Here is a 22499-nt window from a genome sequence, read left to right as displayed (position 1 = left end):
ACACAATTTTGGTGTACAAATTTACCTGAATATGACCTTGTTAAGGCCAACTGTGGACACTAATATCATCCATCACAACAAATACACTATAGCGGTGGTTACGTTATACTTTTAAGGAACAAATAGAAAAACAATTCCAGATGTTTGCATTTGTTCGCTAAGCTATCGTCTGGATGACGCCCGTATCATTCGTACAGAAAGGCAAAAATAAGTCACATTCACCAACCAAAGGTTCCTAATACAAAACAGAATGTCAGAGGCATGTGAAACCATTACCATTACAGCCCTTGATATTTTGATCTGCTTAAGTGCATGTGAAAGTTTAAATTTTTTTTTTTTAATTCATAGCTCACATTAAAGCACAAAAACTAAATGACAACCAGTTATAAGCTTTTAAAGCATGAAGTAGAAGCATGCGTAAGTAAAGTACAAACTCTAAGAAAGGATACAGGCCCTATAACTGTTTAAGCACTCCCCTTTGTTTATTTTCCACCACAACTCCGCCAAAACTGGTCAACTGTAAAATGTGACGCAAACAATCACACAGTAATCATAATCAAAGGACGAAAACGTCAGATGACTGCATTTTCAAAATCTCTCTCTCATTAATGTTATGGGTGGTCCAGTGTCTGGAAAGGATTTTTTAAAATCCCAGTTTGGTGTTCCGCAAATGAGCCTGAGAATACTCAGCGCTAGCTCCACTTTTTTTTTTTTTTTTTTTTTGTCTGACAAGAATAAATAAAATTTTGAACAATTAAATGCAGTTCATAGCATTTATAGCAACTTTATTCTTGATTGCAGGGGTGTCACTAGGTTTGAAGAACGGGGGGCTTAGTTTCACAGGATGTAAGTTAACGTAGCGTACAAGCACAAAACTTCACAAACAGCTAACAAAGACTGATGATTTATATACAGTATATACCGTATTGGCCCGAATACAAGACGGCCCTGATTATATGACGATCCCAAGACTCACGTTTGAAAAAAGATTTTTTGAACACCAATTTTTTATACAGAAAATAATTACAGTGCATCCGAAACAAATGATTATAACAATATATTTGAGAGAAAAAGCATGTTATTTTGCCTCATTCAAATCTTAATATCTGAATATTTAAATATGTAAACTAAAGTGCAATCACATTCGTAAATGAATGGCTTCTGGATTTTGAAATGTAAACAAACCAATGTATTGTGATAAAACAACAAAATTGCAATAACTGCATTAACCATCAAAGTGAAGTCTAACTGTAACTGTAGCCTTGAAACAAATCTGAATAAGGAAAAACATTGCAATAAAATAGTGCAAACTGGTTATACTAAAAGGAGTAGCTGAGATCTGTCATGACAGAACATCGCTTCAATGATATCTGGCGCCATCTAGCGTTGTGAATGGGGAGAGTAGCTGAGATCTGTCATGACATAACATCGCTTCTATGATATTTGGGGCCATCTAGCGTCGTGAATGGGTATAATGTCTAGACCGCGAATATAAGAAGACCCCCTCATTTTCAGTGTTATTTCAATGCAAAAAACACTGTCTTATATTCGCCCCAATACGGTATGTAAATACATATATTTAATCACAGAGGCTAATTCTATGTCTTTCGCCCACAACACATTTACTGTTTGTTCCCAAATATTTGTAAGTCGCACAGATTACATTTTGGGCACATATGTAAGAAAAATGATTGTAGTATTTAAACCCTGAAAAATACTACGAATTGCTTGAATTTAAGTAATATCTGGGTCAGGCTAATTTTGCCTTGCACACACACACTATCCACTGATGATAATCATACGTGAATGAGCTCAGCTCCTATACTCATCTCTGGGTAAAGTGAGAAACACAGCTGACGCTCCAGAAGGAAGTCACCCCAGAGAGTAAAAACTTAACTCTACTAGGACCTTCACAATGCATTTCAGACTAATTATCTAGCAGCAGTTTAAGTAACAGCGTTATTTTATACCTGGGATGTAACTTGACCGCAAAACAACAAAGGTAAAACGTGCGCAGAGATTATCTGTAGTGTGTAAGCCAGGTTTTTATTTGTCAAACACGGAGCATTTGGTTTATCAATTACATGGGACTTTCTGCTGTTAGCTGGGGGCTGGAGCTAACTAACTTACTACCAACAGTGATTAATACTCACTTTCTTGAAAAACCATCTTATGACCATCTTTCATCGATCTATTCACTCTCTGCTCTGGTCTGTGTGCGGCAGAGATATACACGCACACAACGAATGTACGAACTGCAAGCAAGATCACAGGGAAAACACGGACTGGATTTTCAGTGATGTGGGTGCTTTCTTGGTAACACTTTACAATTAGGGTCCCTTAATTAACATTAGTTAAACATTACTTATTGTCTAAAAATGCATTAAGTAACATTACAATAATTAAAATAATTGCTTATCCAACATTAATTAATTAATTAACATGAGTTAATGCATTAGCTAATGCATAACCAGACAGTAACTAATGGTTTGGTAAAATTAAAAAAAAAAAAATATATAGGCCTATATAGGGTTTGGGTTTAGGGCAGACATGTCCAAAGTCCGGCCCGGGGGCCAAATGCGGCCCGTTGCCAAATTTCATGCGGCCCCCAGCATCTGTCATAAAATCAATAACGTCTGGCCCGCACACAGCCTTAATAAATTAGTCAGCAGTACTGCTACCAGCATATGAAGTAGCTTACATACTAAATGCTGCTCCTCATTTACCCACTAAAAGGCAGCAGCACTCTAAACAACATTACCCCATGTTACGCTTTACTTGCAATTTTCTAAAATGGGGACAATCAACAAAAAAAAGAAAGTTGACTGCGATGTCCGACGCTTCAAGGATAGGTGGAAATTGGACTATTTCTTCACTAAAATACGCAACAACTGTGCCTTTGTCTCATTTGCAAAGAGACAGTCGCTGTTTTTAAAGAGTTCTATGTGAGGCGATATTACCAAACAAGACACGCTGACAAGTACGACAAGATTCGCAGGGAAGATACGCAGCGAGAAATTGAAGCAACTTGAAGCTAGTTTGATTTCACAGCAGCGGTATTTCACTAGAGCCTGAGAGTCTAAAGAGAACGCCACAAAGGCTAGTTGCGAGATTCTTAAAATTATTAATAAAAAAAAAATAATAATAAAGCAAATGTGACACACAGAATGGCTAGCTAAAATTTGCTTAAATATATTGTTTTACGTAAAGGACGTCAGCCAAGGTCGGCCCCCCACATTTTTACCACACCAAATCTGGCCCCCTTTGCTAAAAGTTTGGACACCCCTGGTTTAGGGTTAGGGTTTGTTAACTTACCATTTATAATTTCTTTGTTAAGCATTACTTAACCTTAATTAACCATTACTGAATGTTTTTTGGACCCTTATGGTAAAGTGTAGCACAAGTATCCCTTAACTACGAAATTATAAATGTTTAAGCTCCCCACTCTTAACCTTTATTAACCATTACTGAATGCTTTTTGGACCCTTATTGTAAAGTGTAGCACATGTGTCCCTTAACTAAGAAATTATAAATGCTTAAGTTAACAAACCCTAACCCTATATAGGCCTATTTTTTTTTTTTTTTTTACCAAACCATTAGTTACTGTCTGGTTATGCATTAACGAATGCATTAACTAATGCATTAACGAATGCATTAACTAATGCATTAACTCATGTTAATAAATATATTAATAAATGTAAGATAAGCAATTATATTAATTATTGTAATGATACTTAAACATTAGTTATTGTCTTAAAATGCATTACCTAATGCATTAACTCATGTTAATTTATATACTAATAAATGTTAGATAAGGGGTTAAATGAATTATTGTCATGTTACTTAAACATGAGTTACTGTCTAACAATGCATTAACTAATGTTAATTAAGGGACCCCTATTGTAAAGTGTTACTGTTTTCTTTATGAACAAGTGGAATGGATTTGATAATGAAGCATTGAAGTGAGGGAAACATACAAATTCATAATCATATTTAAGCTAATAATGTCAGGTTATATGATTATTGATTTAAACTAATATTCTGGTGACTTCATAGTCAAGATGTCAGCATTTTTTGTAATTTTTTTTTTTTAAGTAAAACAACACAATTTATATAGGGGGGCTTAACAATATTTTAGGGGGGCCACTGCTTGATTGTACGTTCAATTCTTACGGAAAAATGCTTCAGACAAGTATATCTTTGGAAGCAGACACGCAAAACATGCTAGTGTAAATTATGTGGAGCAAACATTTTTTGCATCGTAAGATTCTGAATGGCAAACTTTAACTTCCAGAGGCATTTCGAGGCCAACCCCCCCCTCCCCCCATTCAACTATGTGAGGTAAAAATTCCTGGCAAAGGCAAATAATCTGCTCAATTTCAAAACACCACCTAATTCCTTTCAAAGTTGGCCCAGAAGACGAGTAAACTCTTGCTGCTACAGATTTGAACGGCTTTGGAATTTGGCCATATCGGTCTGTTTCTCAACACAGTGAGTTCACGTCTTACTAGACAAACACCTTAAAAGGGAGCAATGGGAGGATGAAGTCATTTTGGTGATGCCTTTGACTAAAATATACTACACAAACCCTTAAAACCATTTGCTTCCGCTTTATTATTATAGATAGACAATGCGGTATTCCAAACTCGACTTTATAGTGAATACGCGAGCAGACCTCTAAAAAAAAACGTATAACTAGTGATTTATGAACGTGAGCAAAGGAGGGCAATATCCCACTTATCTAAACCTGCTGCAGGCTAAACGCTGAAAACATGCTTGGAAAATGCATCGGATCTGGTCTTGTTCAAGGCTCAATATTAGGTCACACACTGCGCTTTGTGCTGTGCTCTGCTTGACATCAACGGCTGCATTTTGGTCATAAAAGAGCAAAAACTGAGGAATGAGACTTGGTCCATCTCTTCATACAACCACAAAACTACCTTTCCTATTCAGCTGCTTCGACACAAAAAATGGAAATTTGAGTGTCATTATAAACTGTTCCAGCCCACTTTTAACCCTGGTTAACGCACATACAGTGGTATGAAAAAGTATCTGAACCTTTTGGAATGTCTCACATTTCTGCATAAAATCACCATCAAATGTGATCTAACCTTTGTCAAAATTACACAGATGAAAACACTGCTGCAAAACACACTGAAAAGTCTGCTTTGACTAAAACCACCAGAACTTTTATAGGTTTTCATATTTTAATGAGGATAGCATGCAATCAATGACAGAAGGGGGAAAAATAAGTACGTGAAGCATCTGCCCAAGGAGACAAAGAGAAATTGAAACCAATTTTTACCAAACAATTTTAAGTCAGTTGTGTGCCCAATCATTGATGAGTGGTTTAAAGCTGCCCTGCCCACTATAAAATACACACCTGGTAAGAATTGTCTTGATGAGAAGCATTGTCTGATTTGCATCATGGCTCGGTCAAAACAGCTGTCTGATGACCTGCGATCAAGGATTGTTGATTTGTATAAAGCTAGGAAAGGATACAAAACCATTTTTAAAATTCTGGATGTTCATCAATCGACAGTCAGAGAAGTTGTCTACAAATGGAGAGAGTTTGGGACTGTTGCTTCTCTCCCAAGGAGTGGCCTTCTACCAAAATGATGCCAAAAGTTCAGCGCAAAATACTTAGAGGTAAAGAAGAACCCTGCAGTGTCTGCTAAAGACTTATAGAAATCACTGGCACACTCCAGTATCTCTGTGCACACATCAACTATATGTAAAACAATGGCCAAGAATGGTTTTCATGGGAGGACTCCACGGAGGAAGCCACTGCTGACTAAATAAAACATTGTTGCTCGTTTAATGTTCGCAAAAGGGAACTTGGACACTCCACAGAAGTTTTGGCAAAATAATTTGTGGACTGAAGAAACCATAGTTGAATTGTTTGGGAGTAACACACAATGTCATGTGTGGAGGAAAACGAACAGCTCACCAACATCAACACCTCATCCCCACCGTGAAGCATGGTGGAGGGAGCATCATGATTTGGGGCTGTTTTGCTCGCTCGGGGCCTGGACGACTTGGATGTTCATCAACCGACAGTCATAGAAGTTGTCTACAAATGGAGTGAGTTTGGCACTGTTGCTTCTCTCCCAAGGAGTGGGGTTTACCCAAGATGACACCAAGAGTTCAGCACAGAATACTCAGAGAGGTAAAAAAAAAAAAAAAAAACAGAACCCCAGAGTGTATACTAAAGACTTACAGAAATCACTGGCATAGTCTAATATCTCTGTGCACACATCAACAGTGTGTAAAACAATGACCAAGAATGGTTTACATGGCAGGACTCCACTGCTGTCTAAAAAAAACATTGTTGCTCGTTTAATGTTCGCAAAAAGGAACTTGGACACACCACAGATGTTTTGGCAAAATATTTTGTGGACTGAAGAAACCAAAGTTGAATTGGTTGGAAGTAACACACAATGTCATGTGTGGAGGAAAACGAACAGCTCACCAACATCAACACCTCATCCCCACCGTGAAGCATGGTGCAGGGAGCATCATGATTTGGGGCTGTTTTGCTAGCTCAGGGCCTGGACAACTTGCAATCATTAACTCATTTGCTCCCAGAAACGTATAAATACGTTCTATTTTTAAATGCTTCATTGTCCCAAAAACGTATTTATACGTCTTTTGCGTTTTTTTTTTTTTTTAAATTTTTTTTTTACATGAAGTATCTATATCTTGCGATCTATCTGAGAAACAAAAAACAAGGCTCCAAACCCATTTTAAATCAATAAAACTGGCCACTGGAGGGCAGTAGCGCATTTTATAAGACCCGCAACCCGATTCAACAGCAATGAATGGCCGGGCAGCACGTTCAGAGCGCTGGCGGCATGATGCCAGGCGGCGCTCCGACTGAACAAAACAGCCAAGAGGACGCCTGGGAGGCCAGGCGCTGGACGACCGAGCAAAACGAGTGGGACCCCCAGTGCAGCGGCTCGCCAAGCCGACCCCACCGAGACGCAAAAATAATCCATCTTTGTGAGACAGACAACGATGACCGAAAAGTTTACACGGCTGACGTGGCGACAACGGCGTCATCTTGGCGACAAAGCGTCATCTCTCAGTAGTCATGTGTAAATAAATTGTTACTTTGCTATCAAAAGCTCTATTTGTCTGGTTGTTCATGGTATTTTGTAAAAGGAAAACATTATTCAGATGTTTGGGATGTAACTGATGCAAAAAATAGCTTCGTTAAAATCAATGTTTGAAATGTAGGCGTTTACAAAAAGCTCATTTTCTCAGTTTTTTCATCAGGAATTGGAAAATTGCTCAAACTAAGCTATTTTTTAATGCTGATTTCTAAAGAATGGAAAAAGATGTGAAGTTACTTTTTTCTGCTGAAAGAAGAGTCTAATCTTTTTGGTGGGTCAATGTTTATATGCCAATAGAACAGAATTTTCTGTGGGCCTTGCTCTGGTGAAAATGGCTGGGAGTGAATGAGTTAATAGAAGAATGAATTCAAAAAGTTTTGCAGGAAAACCTGAGGCCGTCTGTCAGACAGTTGAAGCTAAAAACAAGATGGATGATGCAACGAGACAATGATCCAAAACACAGAAGTAAATCAACTTCAGAATGGTTTCAGAAGAACAAAATACACATTTTGGGGTGGCCAAGTCAAAGTCCAGACTTGAACCACATTGAGATGCTGTGGCATGACTGAAAGACAGCGATTCATGCCAGACATCCGAGGAATCTGACTGAACTACAGCAGTTTGTAGAGAAGAATGGGCCAAGATGCAGCTGCAGCTACAAGAAGCGTCTGGTTGAAGTTTTTGTTGCCAAAGAGGGGGCCACAGAATATTAAATGTGATGGTTCACTTACTTATTGTTAGGTTTTGTGTTGGTTTTCTCCTAGTGTGACTTGTCTCTGTGATTGCCCATTGATTTCACCTGTTGTACCTTCTCCTAGTGTATCCTGCAATCTGCATCCTACTGTGTTACCCAGCTGTTCCTCGTTGTCTCGTTACCCCTTGTCTGCGTGTGTGTGTATATAAGCACCCAGTTTCTTGTCACTCCTTGTTGCGTCATTGTCAATGTCAAAGTCTATGTCAACGTCTTTGTTCATGCCAGCGTCAACTTTGCCTCTTCCCACGTCACAGCCCTCATGTTCCTCTGCCTAGTAAGTTTTTGAGACCAGTCTTTTGCCAAAACCCTGGGTTTTGTTTGCAACTGTGTTTTTGGGATTACCTCAGTTTTGGTTTGTACTTTGTTTTTCTGTCGGCTTTAATTAAATTACTTTTGCACCACCTTTTTGCCTCGCTTCCCTTTCCCTGCACTTGGGTCCACACACCACCTGCCTCCCCTCATTCCTGATACTTAATTTTCCCCCTTCTGCCATTGTTTGCATACTATCCTCATTAAAATATCAAAACCTATGAATGTTTGGGGGGGGTTTAGTTAAATCAGACACTGTTTTTTCATCTGTGTGATTTTGACAAAGATCAGATCACATTTGATGGGGATTTTATGCAGAAATCTGAGAAATTCCAAAAGGTTCAGATACTTATCATACCACTGTAAATACAAAAAAAAAAAAAAAAACGGAATTGGGCTTGATTTTTTTTTTTTTTTCAAAATTAGAAGGAAAAATGAATGGCTGAAAGGTACACGGATTGTACTCCCATTGCGGTTACTCTTACCGAGGGGACACCATGTGGGTCTCCATTCTACTTTAGCCCAAATGGATTTAATGGGTCTGTGTCATGGTTCTGTGCGAGTTCTCCCACACGAAACACATTCAGTAATGACTTAATGGACCTTACTTTAGTCGTACCGCAACAAAAAAAAGGATGTTTTACCAGCTGTTTATACAAAGTTGAAACTGTACAATTAATGAAGAATTACGATTGATAAATGAATTGCAGGGTCTTGTCCATCACCTAATTTGATTACTGACTCGATTAAGAATTAAGTCGGAATATTTGTATCAGTATAGCGTGTTTTCTAAGTTTGGCCAACATCGTCTCCAACACAAACATGACCCGACAAGATGTTTTATCTGGTCATCCTGCCAAGAACTAAGCGGAAAGAGCAAAATGTAGCAAGGCAAAGTGGATGCAAAAACTATCAAAACAATGTGAAACAAGAGTGGTGCTTCATGCTTCCTGTGGCCGTCCAATTGTCAGCATGGGGGAACTGGAATCCACATCAGAAAAGCATGCATCGGTCATTAATCGTGCTGGTGGATAAATTGCAAATTCTCTCTCAGGTTTTGCCAAAGAGTATGGCCAGTGTCTTCCTGTTTCTAATTACTGTGCTCTTTTTAGTGTATATGGGGCTACAGTATTGCCACTATAGTTTCTCATCTACCCTTTCCAATAAAGATGAAAAGATTCCAGTGAAAAACAGATCATTTGATGCAATTATTCAAATTTCATCTTCTGGACATGTTTCATCCGGTTGACAATGTGGAAGTGTATGTAAGGGAAGCAAAGCACACAAGCTTGATAAATTATTCTCACGTGCAATCCTGTCTGTTGGTACTTTGAGGCAACATCTCCCTTCAGGTTTGTAGTCCCAAGAGTCAGCCTCAGATTGTGAAACATTAGGAATGATTGTGTTTACCCCAATGAATAATGTCTGTTTTTAAATAAAAAGGGGCCCACAGCCAATAGTGCTTGGGGCAAACCAGAAACAACCAATGAATGTTCATTTAATTGAAAAGGAATGTATTTATGATGCCTTTAGAGTACACTTGAAATTCCTGGAAAGCAGCGATGAGATTTCCTCTTCCTGTTAGAATTCTAAAAGTGGGGATCCGTTTCATAAAAGAATGAAAATAAGAGAAGCGGACATGCTTATGCCAGAGTCCAGACCAAGACTAACAATAAATTATCATAAATGACAGGATGTGAATGCACAATTCATTTCAATGAGGCAATTTTTAGTATCAAAATAATACATACTGGAAAAGAAAGTTGAATTACATGAGCCAGTGGTAAAGAAAATTCTCTGAGTAAATGGTGTAGTAAGATATAGTGACTAAAGCTGTTCCGACTAGTCAACGTAGTTGACGTCATCGATGACGTTAATGCATCGACGATAGGGTTGCCACCTGTCCCTTGAAATAAGGACTGATCTGAAATTGGGAATTAAATGTTGCATTCCGTATTGAACTAATACGGAATATAAATGAATAGATACATTTCTATGCATTTTAGGAGTTTTGGGAATGTCCCTTTTTTTCTCTGCCTGTACAGCTTTGGGCGCGGGAGGGGCATCCCATATTTCTTATTTCTGAAAGTTGGCAACCCTAATCGACGAGCACAACATCCCATCGATGGTTAATGAAGGGTTAAAAAAATACAGTATATGTGTGGAAAGTTGAGAGAATGTCGGGTGCTCGGTATGCAAGTGGGGAGAGTGGCACAAAACAAAACAAAAAATCGCACCAGAGTGGCCAAAACTGACTTATTTCAACGAAACAAAGGAGGGTAGACTGTTGTGTGCTGTCTCTTCAATGCCAAGCTTGCATACCAGGCTGCACGTGGGCTGTGAATGAACACCTAAAGCGCCATAACCCAGTTGTAATTTTGGAAGATGACAGGAGACGACAAGCTGGCAGATCGTAATTCCATCTGACTAACTAACTAACTAACTAACTAACTAACTAACGACATGTTTTATTAAAGTTGCTAAGCCTGTCGCGATATGCAATGAGTCCATTTATCGCACGGTAAATAAAATTGAGGGCGGTAATTTTCAAGGCTGCGTGCATGCGTGCACAGATTTGTGCGTGTTGATGAAATGAAACTCCAGTTCCTTTCATAGAGGTTTATTGGTCATCAACAAGCCGTAGAATTAAAGTTCAGACATACAAAATAAGAAAATGCATCTAAATTAAACACTGTAAACGTTAGCATTGCTACATTAAGGCTAATGGGGGGAAAAAGATAACCTACTTTAGCCAGCTATAAAACTTTGGCAGTCTTCTCCAAAATGCAAACTTGCGGTTAAAATGTGACACTTCAAAAAAGAAAAAGAAAAAAAATCTATTGCTGACACGATACACAATGACGAAAAGTGCTTTTTTTGCAGAGTGTAAAGGGCCATTTACATGGTGACTCTCCGAGAATACGAAATATTTCAAATTTGCATTTGCATTTGCGCCTCCATTCAAACAATGTCGCAATTCCGCATGAAAACGATGTAGTATTCATGCCAGGCCCTAGGGGGCGGTGCAGATTTACAGGGTGACAGAGAATAATGCACTTTGACCCCACCAAGCTCCCTCAGCCCGGAAAAAAATATGCACGCCCACTCGAAGCAATGGCATTTTTCTTTCGTTCAAAAAGGCACAAAAATGGAAACATTCAACATATTTAATTTAAAAATATTATTAAAACCGTAAATTAAAGCCGACATTCCGCCATATTTGCTGTTTTTAATGTTTAGTAGCACCCGCTGCGCACGCCCAATGTGACGTGTACGAGTGCTGACGTTATCGGCGCGGTCTCGCGCCGCGGGAGCCTTTGATATGCATGCCAAGGGAGCACCCCTCAATCCCCCGCAATCGGATTCATCCACTTTCGAGGCAGGATTCAGAATTTTCCGTCTTCGCCGACACCGCGAGGCCACTCTGCAACACAGTTATTGCGTCTTTGTGTCACAGAGTCGCCTTGTAAACTGCCCTTAAAGCTTACGGATAGCGGTTTAGTGAATGTCCTTCCGGTGAACATTTCAAAATGAAAGCATGTCATGTTCGTGATATAAATAACAATTACAGATTCTACACCTAGAATAGCTTTATAATGACACCCTTTATGAAAAATCTGATTGGCAATGAATAATTATTATAATTATTATAATACTATTATATATAGTAGTAAACTATAATATTAATGCTAGATATGTTTTTTTAAGAACTGTTTTGAATCATGTTGGAAAGGCGAAGTCATTGTTCAGAATCTGTTTACAATCCATTCTTTTGCACTCGCTAATGCTATCAGCATTTGACATCATTGTTTATTTGTGATTTATTATTGTTATTTCTGTGTTTATTTGTACTTTAATAAAGAATTTAAGTGTTCCAAAATGTTTTTGTGAATTATTAAGCGTCAGCAAAAACTTAATTGCTATATTGGTAAAAAAAAAAAAAAAAAAGTTATTAGATTTGTCGACTAATCGTAAAAGTAGTCGGTTGACTAATCCGGAGAAAATTAGTCATTAGTGACGCTTTAGCTTCACAACTCAGACACCAACATTTAACAGCTATTTCTTTCACTTCTATTTCTTATATAAACCAATTGAAAATAATTTATTTGTTTAGGGGGGAATATTACATTCATGGAAGCGAGCGTCTTGCTGCCGTCAGTCCTTTTGCAAAAAGCAATGCAGATGCCAAATGTATAACCAGCACAGAAGAACAAGAGTGTAACTGATCTGACTGCTATACAGATGGCCCCGCTCCAACCTGAGTTGACCTGAGGGGCTCATTTGGCTCTGCAAATGTAACATGAAAGCCTACATACATCAAGAAAATGAGCCGTGTAGCACTGACGTACACAAAAATTAAGAAGTTTATCATTAAAATGTGAGTTGACTAAAGCTAACAATCTTCAGAAATGGAGAATGTGTACATGTAGATATACAATGACAAACTGTGAAGCAGTGTCACCCTCCCCACCAGTACCGAAAAAAAATTTGAACAGGGCCTGGGTGTGAAAAGCAGAAACGGGACCCCTGAGTGGTGCGCCAGGGGGGCTAAAGGACAATTATTCGCAGGTCCCTCAAGACGATCTTCCGGTGTGTGTGTTTGAGTGTGTGTTGGGTCGGGGGGGGTGGAAGTGGAAATTTATTTTTGCGGGCCCCTCCAGACAACCGGGCCTGGCAGAGATATTTTAACCCCTAAAACACTACATTATAGCTCCGAGGATCTTACTTTTCTGTTTGACCCCCTCCTTACCCAACCACACCCACTTGATGCACGCAAACTAGGCCCCCTTACACGCTCGGTCCCAGTCGCACTTACTTAGTTCCACTCCTGTCCCCAATCCAATTTAACATACATTTTTTGAGAGTGTATATTATATTATCAATAAGTAGATATGAAACCCCTATTAATGCATATGTTATCATTAGAACAATAAAGAAAAGTTTGAAATAGGAATATCCCAATCCGATTACATGATCGAAAATCGGGCTGATAACGGCATTTTTTCAGAGGATCGGAATCGGGTGAAAAGGATCGGGTTTTTAATTTAAAAAATATATTTGTGTTTCTATGCTTCGTGCTTGTACAGCTCCACAGCCTCTCACCCTACCTCCTGCTAAGCAGTGCGGCCAAACTGTCCAGCTTGCATTTGGTGATTGACAGGTTTGTAGCTTTGATCTTGCCAGAGAACCTTGGTAGCTCTACGGTAAGAGGCACAAATCTGTCAATCATGGTTAAACTTGCATAAGTGTGCTGTGGCAACTCATTGTGTAAGTGAGAGGCTGTTTTCTGCAGCGTGAGCATCAAAGCCTGAGTGGACTCGTTCAATTAAGCAAATTTTTTTTAAGTTTGAAATTTTTTTTTTTTTTTTTTTTTTAAATAATTCACCTTATGAAATTGGCACAGTGGGACAGTAATATGTTTGGAACATTCGTTCAAAAAAAAAAAAAAAAAAAAAAAAACCTAAACTTTTTCGGTATTGGATTGGGACTCGGTATCGGCAGATCTCAAAATCAGATGACTCGGACTCGGGTGCAAAAATATGCCATCAGGACTAGTTTGAAACATGTAAATAAAATATCCAGTAGATAGATGAGGAGACAGTGTAAAGCGCTTTGAGTGCCTTAAAAGGTGGAAAGGCGCTATACAAGTGTAACATAATTTACCATTTACCATTAATAATATAAATAACATATAAAATATGGCGGAAAACACTCAGGTGACTTGAAGTTCTGCTCTGAGACACCCAATTTGGCCCAATTTCAAAGGGGGAAGGAGACTTTTGAACAGTAGGGCATTAAAAAAAAAAAAAAAAAAAAAAAAAAAAAAAAAAAAAAAAAAAAAAAACATTTTAAATCCCTAAACCCTAACTCGAGGTGAGAACATGAGAGAGCATAATTAAAGACACCATTATTTTAACTAGGGTTGTTACGATCATGTTTTTTTGCTCCCGATCCGATCCCGATCGTTTTAGTTTGAGTATCTGCCGATCCCGATATTTCCCGATCCAATTGCTTTTTTTTTTTTTGCTCCCGATTCAATTCCAATCATTCCTGATAATTTTTCCCGATCAGATACATTTTGGCAATGCATTAAGAAAAAAATGAATAAAACTCGGACGAATATATACATTCAACATACAGTACATAAGTACTGTATTTGTTTATTATGACAATAAATCCTCAAGATGGCATTTACATTATTAACATTCTTTCTGTGAGAGGGATCCACGGATAGAAAGACTTGTAATTCTTAAAGGATAAATGTGACTTTGTATATTGTGACTAAATATTGCCATCTAGTGTATTTGTTGAGCTTTCAGTAAATGATACTGTAGCCATTTAACTTCTGCCCAAATGCATGATGGGAAGTGCAACTATGACTGTGCGTAGGGGCGCCAATTGATATATCTTCTCTGCGTTGGGAAAGAACATAAGGTGTTAAGAAAATGATCAACTACTACCTTTCTTCCCCACATTGCCTCCCACGATATTTTTAATTGCTGAGAGAGGTATTGTAAGGCTTTAGCCAAATAAAATATGCCTCCAAAGGTTATCAAAATTCTCTCAACTCATCATACGCTGCCTTTTAGCGCTATCTATAGGTAAAACGGCGTCTTTATAGATTGAGTGCAAAAATGCGGGAGTGGGTTGTGCAGCGCATGCGTTAATTATTTAACGTGATTAATTAAAAAAAATTAATTACCGCTGTAAATGCAATAAATTTGATAGCCCTACTTTAAGCCAAAACTACTCTGGATGAGTGTAAGACATTTTGTCTGTAACGTTTAATACAATTAGATGCGATTTAAAAAAATAAATAAATAAAAAAAGGCATGTCCGATATTTTTTTGCCGATTCCGATACTTTGAAAATGACGTGATCGGATATTATCGTGTACTTACCTTGTTTCAATCCAAAAACTCCGTGTAGCATATATCACCAAGTGTCAAGACACAGCTGTGAATGGCCACAGCTGGACTTTTTGGGGATTTTATAGGTGAAACACGGTAGAATAACAAGGGTCGCGATGCAGAAAACACAGACATCAAGGAGTGGTCGAGATTTTCTTTTCCAAATATTTACCCTATTAAACGTTTTTGTTTGTTTGTTTTTCAATTTTTCTTTGTTTGGATTGATAATTTATCATCTAACATATCGGAGAAAATGCAACAGTAAAAAAAAATACAAATACAATTAAGCGATAGTTATGAGGTAGACATCAGTGACCTGTTAACAGACACAATTTTTGTCATGGTGACGTAATTTGATTAATAGTTTAAAATATGCGAGTGAATAATTTTTTTAAGTCGTTTTTTTTTTTTTAACTAAATACTAGACATCAATTAATGATTCTAAGCTAAAAATGAAAGACAATTCAAATAATAAATATATTCACTTAGCTTTTTATGGCTGGGTTGAAACAAAAGCGGTTGTGCGGTGTCTGTAAACAGGGGTAACCAGGGTAAAACTGACAAATGAAAAATAGTTCGGGGTCTTAATGCACCATGAAACTGCTATGGCAGCATATAGACATATTGTTCTATCAAACACAACAGTTCTTGTGCTTCAAATACAGCAGTTTATTTGAACCCTTTAACACCTAAGCCTATTTTAGCCGAATTTGCATGCATTTTGTGTTGCCTTTATATTTCAAAGAAAAAATTGTTAACAATGGCCAAGTTGGGTCCCTTTTTTCAGGACACTTTGAACTTCATGTCCAAACTGTTGTTTTCTTCAACGACCAATGATAATCCACATTTTGGACCCAAAAAGACAAAAAAATCCCCAAATCTTTTTTCAAAATTTGTAATGTTGATGTCCCATTGACAACCAAACATGCTTGACCAAGCTTGAAGCTTGATAATATTTATTCAACTTGTTAGGATAACCATTCAATAGAAAAAAAATAAGATTGAATAGTTTTATGCTTGACAATTCAACACAAACAGCAGGTATGGTCATAGGCGTTTTTGGCCTTTACACATACTATGGTCAAAACAGGTTATATACAGTGCAAAATAGTGAGAAAAAAATATATACAGTATATATCATCTACACAAAAAGGGTTTGGAGGATATCTCTGTGAAGTTAAGTGTTGTACCCATCACCTTATCAAAAGTATATACAAACATGCAATAAAGCTTCTCGAACACACATTTACATACAATTTTTCAGGCATGCAACCCAATAAAGTTTTTTTTTTTTTTTTTTGCGCACTCAATAAAGTTACTTCTTGAACAGCTCACGGAGCTGCATCACACACAACGTCACACAGCCTACTCTTTCGCCGTTTGCGCGCTGCTGTCACTTCTACTCGCCGAGACGCTGACTCATCCAAAAAAAAAAAACAACAAATACGGCTCATCTTCTTCGTTGAGTTAATGAAATAATGCATTAGCTTGCGCTAAATGTAGTTTTAGATTCATTCTGCACGTTTCAAAGTCGCTCGCTCAAACCAACCAGCCGTTGCTTGCGTCGCATGCCTCCCTGTCATTAGTTGGCGCCTCGCTCGGAAATTTATTAAAAATAATCAAATTCGGTTCATCCTTCTTGACATCACAACGGCTCGTGGGATATGTAGTCTTTTGTGTTGCTTTCGGTTTTGAAAAAGGACAAGAAATGATGGAAATATGGAGATAGATACATGGTCCAGTCGTCTTAATGCATATTTATGAGTGCAACAAAACTATAAAACTCAAATGACATTATCTCCGGTTTTACTTGGTCGATTGATTTCAAATAAAAACTGATGTGGACATCAACTTCCGCACTTTCAAATGAGACCAACCAGCGGCATGTGGGTGACATAATTACAGCGCGACGAAGCTTCAAAGACGATATGCGTAACGACACGTTCGGTGTTAAAGGGTTAAAGAGGAGTGCAAGAGCAGAAACTGCTTCATTTATTTTTTCACACGCTCTCTCATTTTAAGTGTGCGTATGCATGCATACGTATAAGTAAATAAAGTGTGCACAAATATGTTTTTAGAACTGTTTTATATAACAATATAATATTTTCCCAAAAATCTGCAATGCAGTGAGGGCATGAAAGGAGCCGCGAAGTAGCGAGGGATTACTGAATAAAAGCAGGTCAGTATAATAAATAACAGAAGTGTTCAGGTGACTTTGAACCGTCCATTGTCTAGTTGGCCCATCTGGATGTGCAACATGGGAAAAAAACTTCATGCCAGATGTTGTCAATTGGTGAGAGCGACAAGTTCTTCCTCATTTTAAGGTATCGTCCGCAGTCACATTCTTTATTGTAATTTTTCTTATCTTTCTGCTTGATGTTGCCCTTCGGGTCCTTTGTGTTTAGTACGCCAGCATCTGCTCATTAGCACAAACGAGGCATTGGCGTTAATGCTTTGGCTATGTACTCATAAAGAGAAGTCTAGCACTGAATAAAACTAATAATTGCACAAACAATAAACATCAATGAAATTTTTTAGATGCCTGGAAACATGTTTTATTTCAGGAAAAGCAGACTTTTTCAATACTTGTGGGATATTTTTCCCTCCTCCCATTCTTATGGTTCTTATGTTGCAAGGGTTTTTGCTCCCTCAGGGCAACATTGTTTACTGATGAAGAACTGCTGCTTCTTGAAAATACCAGGAAGAGTCGTCACCCACAAATCACCTCTAGTGACTCACGGGGGAGTCTTTGCATTCATGCCTCCAACATCCGTCAAAAGATGTTAGCTGTAGACATTCAAATGATATTGCTGTACTTTTTTGTTGTTGCGGATGTCACATTGAGATGAATTGCTCGAGGCACTTTGCACCAAAAAGGTTTTATTTTGACCTGCAGTCAGGGACGCATAATTATGGTGCTGAAGTTAAATTTGATTCAGAGTCACAACATTACACTTTCACTTTTTGCTTTTTTTTCTTCGCTTTGAACCATAATAAATGACATCTTTGTTTTGTTTTCTATCACAATCCAGACAGCTATTAACAAGAGACAGCCTTTTTGTAAGTGTGCAACACGTGCGCGAGTGACAGACACAAGGGCAATAAGAGCAACACGCTGTTTTGGTTGAAGCTGAGGTGGTTAAAGACACACTTTTTTTTTTTTTTTTTTTTACAACTGAACATTGAATCAACACCACTTGAAACCTAAGACTGTTTTACGTCCCCACACGGATATGTCTGCTTTCAAAACATGCGCTCTCTTTTGGTGATCCCAGTTGCTCAAAACCCACTCAAAGAAGGTCTGAGTTCCATCAATATTGATTAATAGTGGAAGGCTGTGAGCAATCATTCTATTTTCAATGTCAAAACACATTTCAGTCACAAACCACATAAACTTTTCACCCCTTTTTAAATTATTGTCTTCTGATTGAGTTTTATAGTTGCGCATTAGCTTTGTTACCTCTAGTGAAGATTGCTGAAATAATTTATTTGTAAAGGGGTGGGCTACAAACCAAGGAAGACAGAATATATTTGAATCCAGGCAGTGGCAGATGCTGATATTTCAATGAGGGGAAGCTCAAAGTGTGTTCGCCTGTGAGTGCTTTGTGACGGTGGAGGTGCTCAGCAGCACCCGCTGCTCGGTAGGGAAAGAAACTAGAGTGCCAGAAGTCAAGTCTTCAAACACAAACAGCTACAATAAAAAAAACCCCGCCAGAAATTTCATTCATTTTCCCCCTAGTCGTTTTTTAACAAAACAAGTGTCGCTAGGATGATCTCCGGTTCAACTCAGAACAACTGAATGAAAATTGAAAAAGGCCTTAGTGGATGTTATTTTTTATTTGTTTTTAATTTTAAATTTTTATTTATTTATTTTTTTAAACCTGCCCTGTTCAGCTGTTTGACACGGAGAATGGAAGTTTAAGTGTCCGGTTGGTCTGAACAGTTTAAATGTTTCACATTGAGAGTATGACATATTCCCATTGTGATCATATAGGCCTATTATACTTTGTTTATTATGACAAAGCAGCGAACAGCAAGGGATTATGGGGGAACAGAAGAAAAGAAACACAAGAGAAGAAAGAAAAGAAACACAAACAACAACAACAAGAAATACATTGAACACCTACACGAACTATTACTATGATGGTGCTATCGTCAGCTAGATGTATTTCCGGTTGACATTATGTGGGGGGCCTGTTCACCAGGGAAAGAAGGGGACGGCAGTGGGGGAGTCTATAAGCTATGTGATTGAAAGGGGTAGAGTGTACACAAATCAGCTCTGTGATCTAGAACCCAGTAATCGTGTAAATCCCTTGTGAGTGTAAGCCCGTTGGCGACCGACCCTACGCAGCACCATCGACACTCCCGGCAACGGGACCCCCCACCCGAGCGCGCCCAATCACATCCAGCCACACACAGGCCCCACCAAGCACGTGACAGCCAAGTAGAGATGCCACGCGGGCGCCAACCCTGGGCCACGGCCCCCGCCCAGCCAGCCCGGGGAGGGAGGGCGGGTGGTGGGGGTTTAAGCACAGCCCATCCCTCTTCCCGCAGCCCAGCAAAGGAGCCATCGTCCACCCCCCCGGGTTCCAGGGTGGTCGTTCGGGCCACCCGCGCACCCATCAACCGGCCCTTAGGGATGGCTAGAGGAGACCCACCACCAACCCTACGCCCCACTTTCCCCCACACCCCCCTCCCCGTCTGCCCACCCGGCCGGCGAGCCACAGCCGCAGCCCCCATCCGGCAAGCCACGCCACGGGACCCCCAGCGGCCCACCATGCCCAAGGCAGGGCTGGGTCTCCCGCCGGAGCAACATCCAGCCGATACACCGGCGCCCAGCCAGATACCCGCGACGGAGCACAGGGCGGATACCCAGTCAGAGAAGAGAGGGGAAGGCCGAGGCAGGAGACGCCGAGGAGCCACTGCGTGGCGACGCGAGATCGGAGCCCCGACCTCCCCCACTCCCGTAGGTGGATGTTAATACGACAAGATCATTTCGCCGTCATTAAAAAGGGGATTCAGACTCAGACAGATCATCCAATTATCATGCAAAGAAACAAGCGTCCGGGCTAGCCGAGCTCCACCCACTGCCCGTAGACCCCCAGAGATGCACAGTGTCCGATGGGCGTGTAGTGGATTAATGCGCTCTCAACTCTGGAGACGCACCAGCATCTACACTGTTTAAAGGAATGTGAGGCTGCACGATTTAGTCGTGACTAAATGTGCGCATTTAGTCAATGACATGTACACACAACAGTATACATTTGATCACTTATACTTACTAATATTATGACATTTTGGGGGAAGCCGAGTTTTACTTGCAGTCTTAGAGCAATGGCCACTGGTGGAATGAAATGTGTGCATGTGATGCTGTCAAAGAGAATAACCGATTTTAGGAATCTATTCCAGGGTAATGTTTGCTGGAACAGTCATATAAACCATTAGGCCTCCCAAATGTGCTTCCCGCAACCTTGAGCGTCAGTGTGAAATGGCCTTTGGTGAAGGTTTACAGCCCTGCAGCTTCATGAAGCCGCCATGGATTCGGCTGTGGTGCACAGGGAAGTCCAACAAGCATTTGGTGTGTATGACTCGTCACGTCCCCTGGGCGGATGGGACCCCTTGTGGTGGTTGCAATGTTTGTGACCGAGGGATCTGCTCTCCCAAGGAGAACCAAGGATTCCAGCGGTGTTGTTAATCTTACTTTAAACAGGCATAAAAATCTCTCACCTCACGTTTTGAAGTCAAAAAGAGTGACCTACGTGAATTGTGTAGATCCGAGGAGAAAATTTTTAGGAGGGGGTCATGAATCCATCTAACTAACTAACGATATGTTTTATTGAAGTTGCTAAGCCTGTCGTGATAAGCAATGAGTCCATTTATCGCAAGGTAAATAAAAATGAGTGCGCTAACTTTCATGGCTGTGCTTCGTCACCGCGTGCGTACGTGCGTGTAGATGACATATGACACTCGAGTTCCTTTCACAGACATTTATTGGTCATCGACACGTCGTAGAATTACAGTTCAGACGTACAAAATAAGGAAACACATCTATATTAAACACTGTAAATGTTAGCATTGGTACATTGAGACTAATGGGGAAAAAAGACAACCTACTTTAGCCTGCTATAAAACATTGGCAGTCTTCTCCAAAACACAAACTTGTGGCTAAAAGGTGACACTTTAAACATGAAAAATCGCTGGTTAACAGCATTTGCAAAAAAAAAAAAAATCTATTAGTGACACCACAAGCAATGACGAAAAGTACTTTTTTTGTGTAGCTTGAAGCTTGCAGTTAGCGGTTTAGCGAACGTACTTCTGGTGAACATTTAAAAATAAAAGCACGTCATGTTCGTCATATAAATAACGATTTCTGGAGTAAATCCCAAATACTTCAAAATTAATACTATAATATATAAATACTATAATACTACAGAATTTGGATTGTACACTACGAATAACTTTAAAATGACACCCTGTATGAAAAGTGTAAATGGCAATGAATAATTATTATAATTATTATAATACTATTATATATAGTGGTATACTATAATAATGGTAGATTTTTTTTTTAATTTTAAGAATTGTTCTGAATAATGTTGGAAAGACGAAGTCAGTGTTTTGAATCTGTTTACATTCCATTCTTTTGCACTAGTTAATGCTATCAGCATTTGACCTCATTTTTTATTTGTGATTAATTATTGTTATTTACATTTTTATTTGTACTTTAATAAAGAATTTAAGTGTTCCAAAATGCTTTTGTGAATTAAAAAAAGTCAACAAAAATGTCATTGCTAAATTAGTAAAAGGAAAATATATATATGTATATTAGATTAAAATTAGTAAAAAGAAAAAAATATATATGTATATTAGATTAGTCTACTAATGGTAAAAATAGTCGGCTGACTAATCGGGAGAAAATTAGTCATTTGGGACAGCCGTAGTGTACCGGAGCATATTTCCTCCACACCCTTCTCACCTTTTTACCCTCTGACCCATTTTCATGCCTGTTTAAAAAAGTAATTAGTTACAGTTACAAATTACTTCTCCCCAAAAGTAATTGAGTCAATAACTCAGCTCATTGTAAGAGTAATTAGTTACTCAGCTAAGGAACTGATCATGTTCGACATGTTATTACATTATACATTCTGGAACATCTTTCACATCAAAGATGTTTATATTAACGGACTGAATTGAACTGATATTCTATTTAAAAGAAAAAAAAAAAAAAGGTTACACTTTTTATTTTATTTTTTTTAATTCAAATTTCACCAAGGGCGTAGGTTTGGTCTCAACAGTGGTATAATAGCATAACCTGCATGTAAACTTTTTGCTCGGAAGGGCTACATTTCTCACGAATATGAACCTAATTAATTGATATACTAAATCAGAGGTGCTCATTACGTCGACCTT

This window comes from Corythoichthys intestinalis, chromosome 18 (assembly GCF_030265065.1).
Source record: "Corythoichthys intestinalis isolate RoL2023-P3 chromosome 18, ASM3026506v1, whole genome shotgun sequence".
NCBI lineage: Eukaryota > Metazoa > Chordata > Actinopteri > Syngnathiformes > Syngnathidae > Corythoichthys > Corythoichthys intestinalis.
This window is presented reverse-complemented; position numbering follows the sequence as displayed.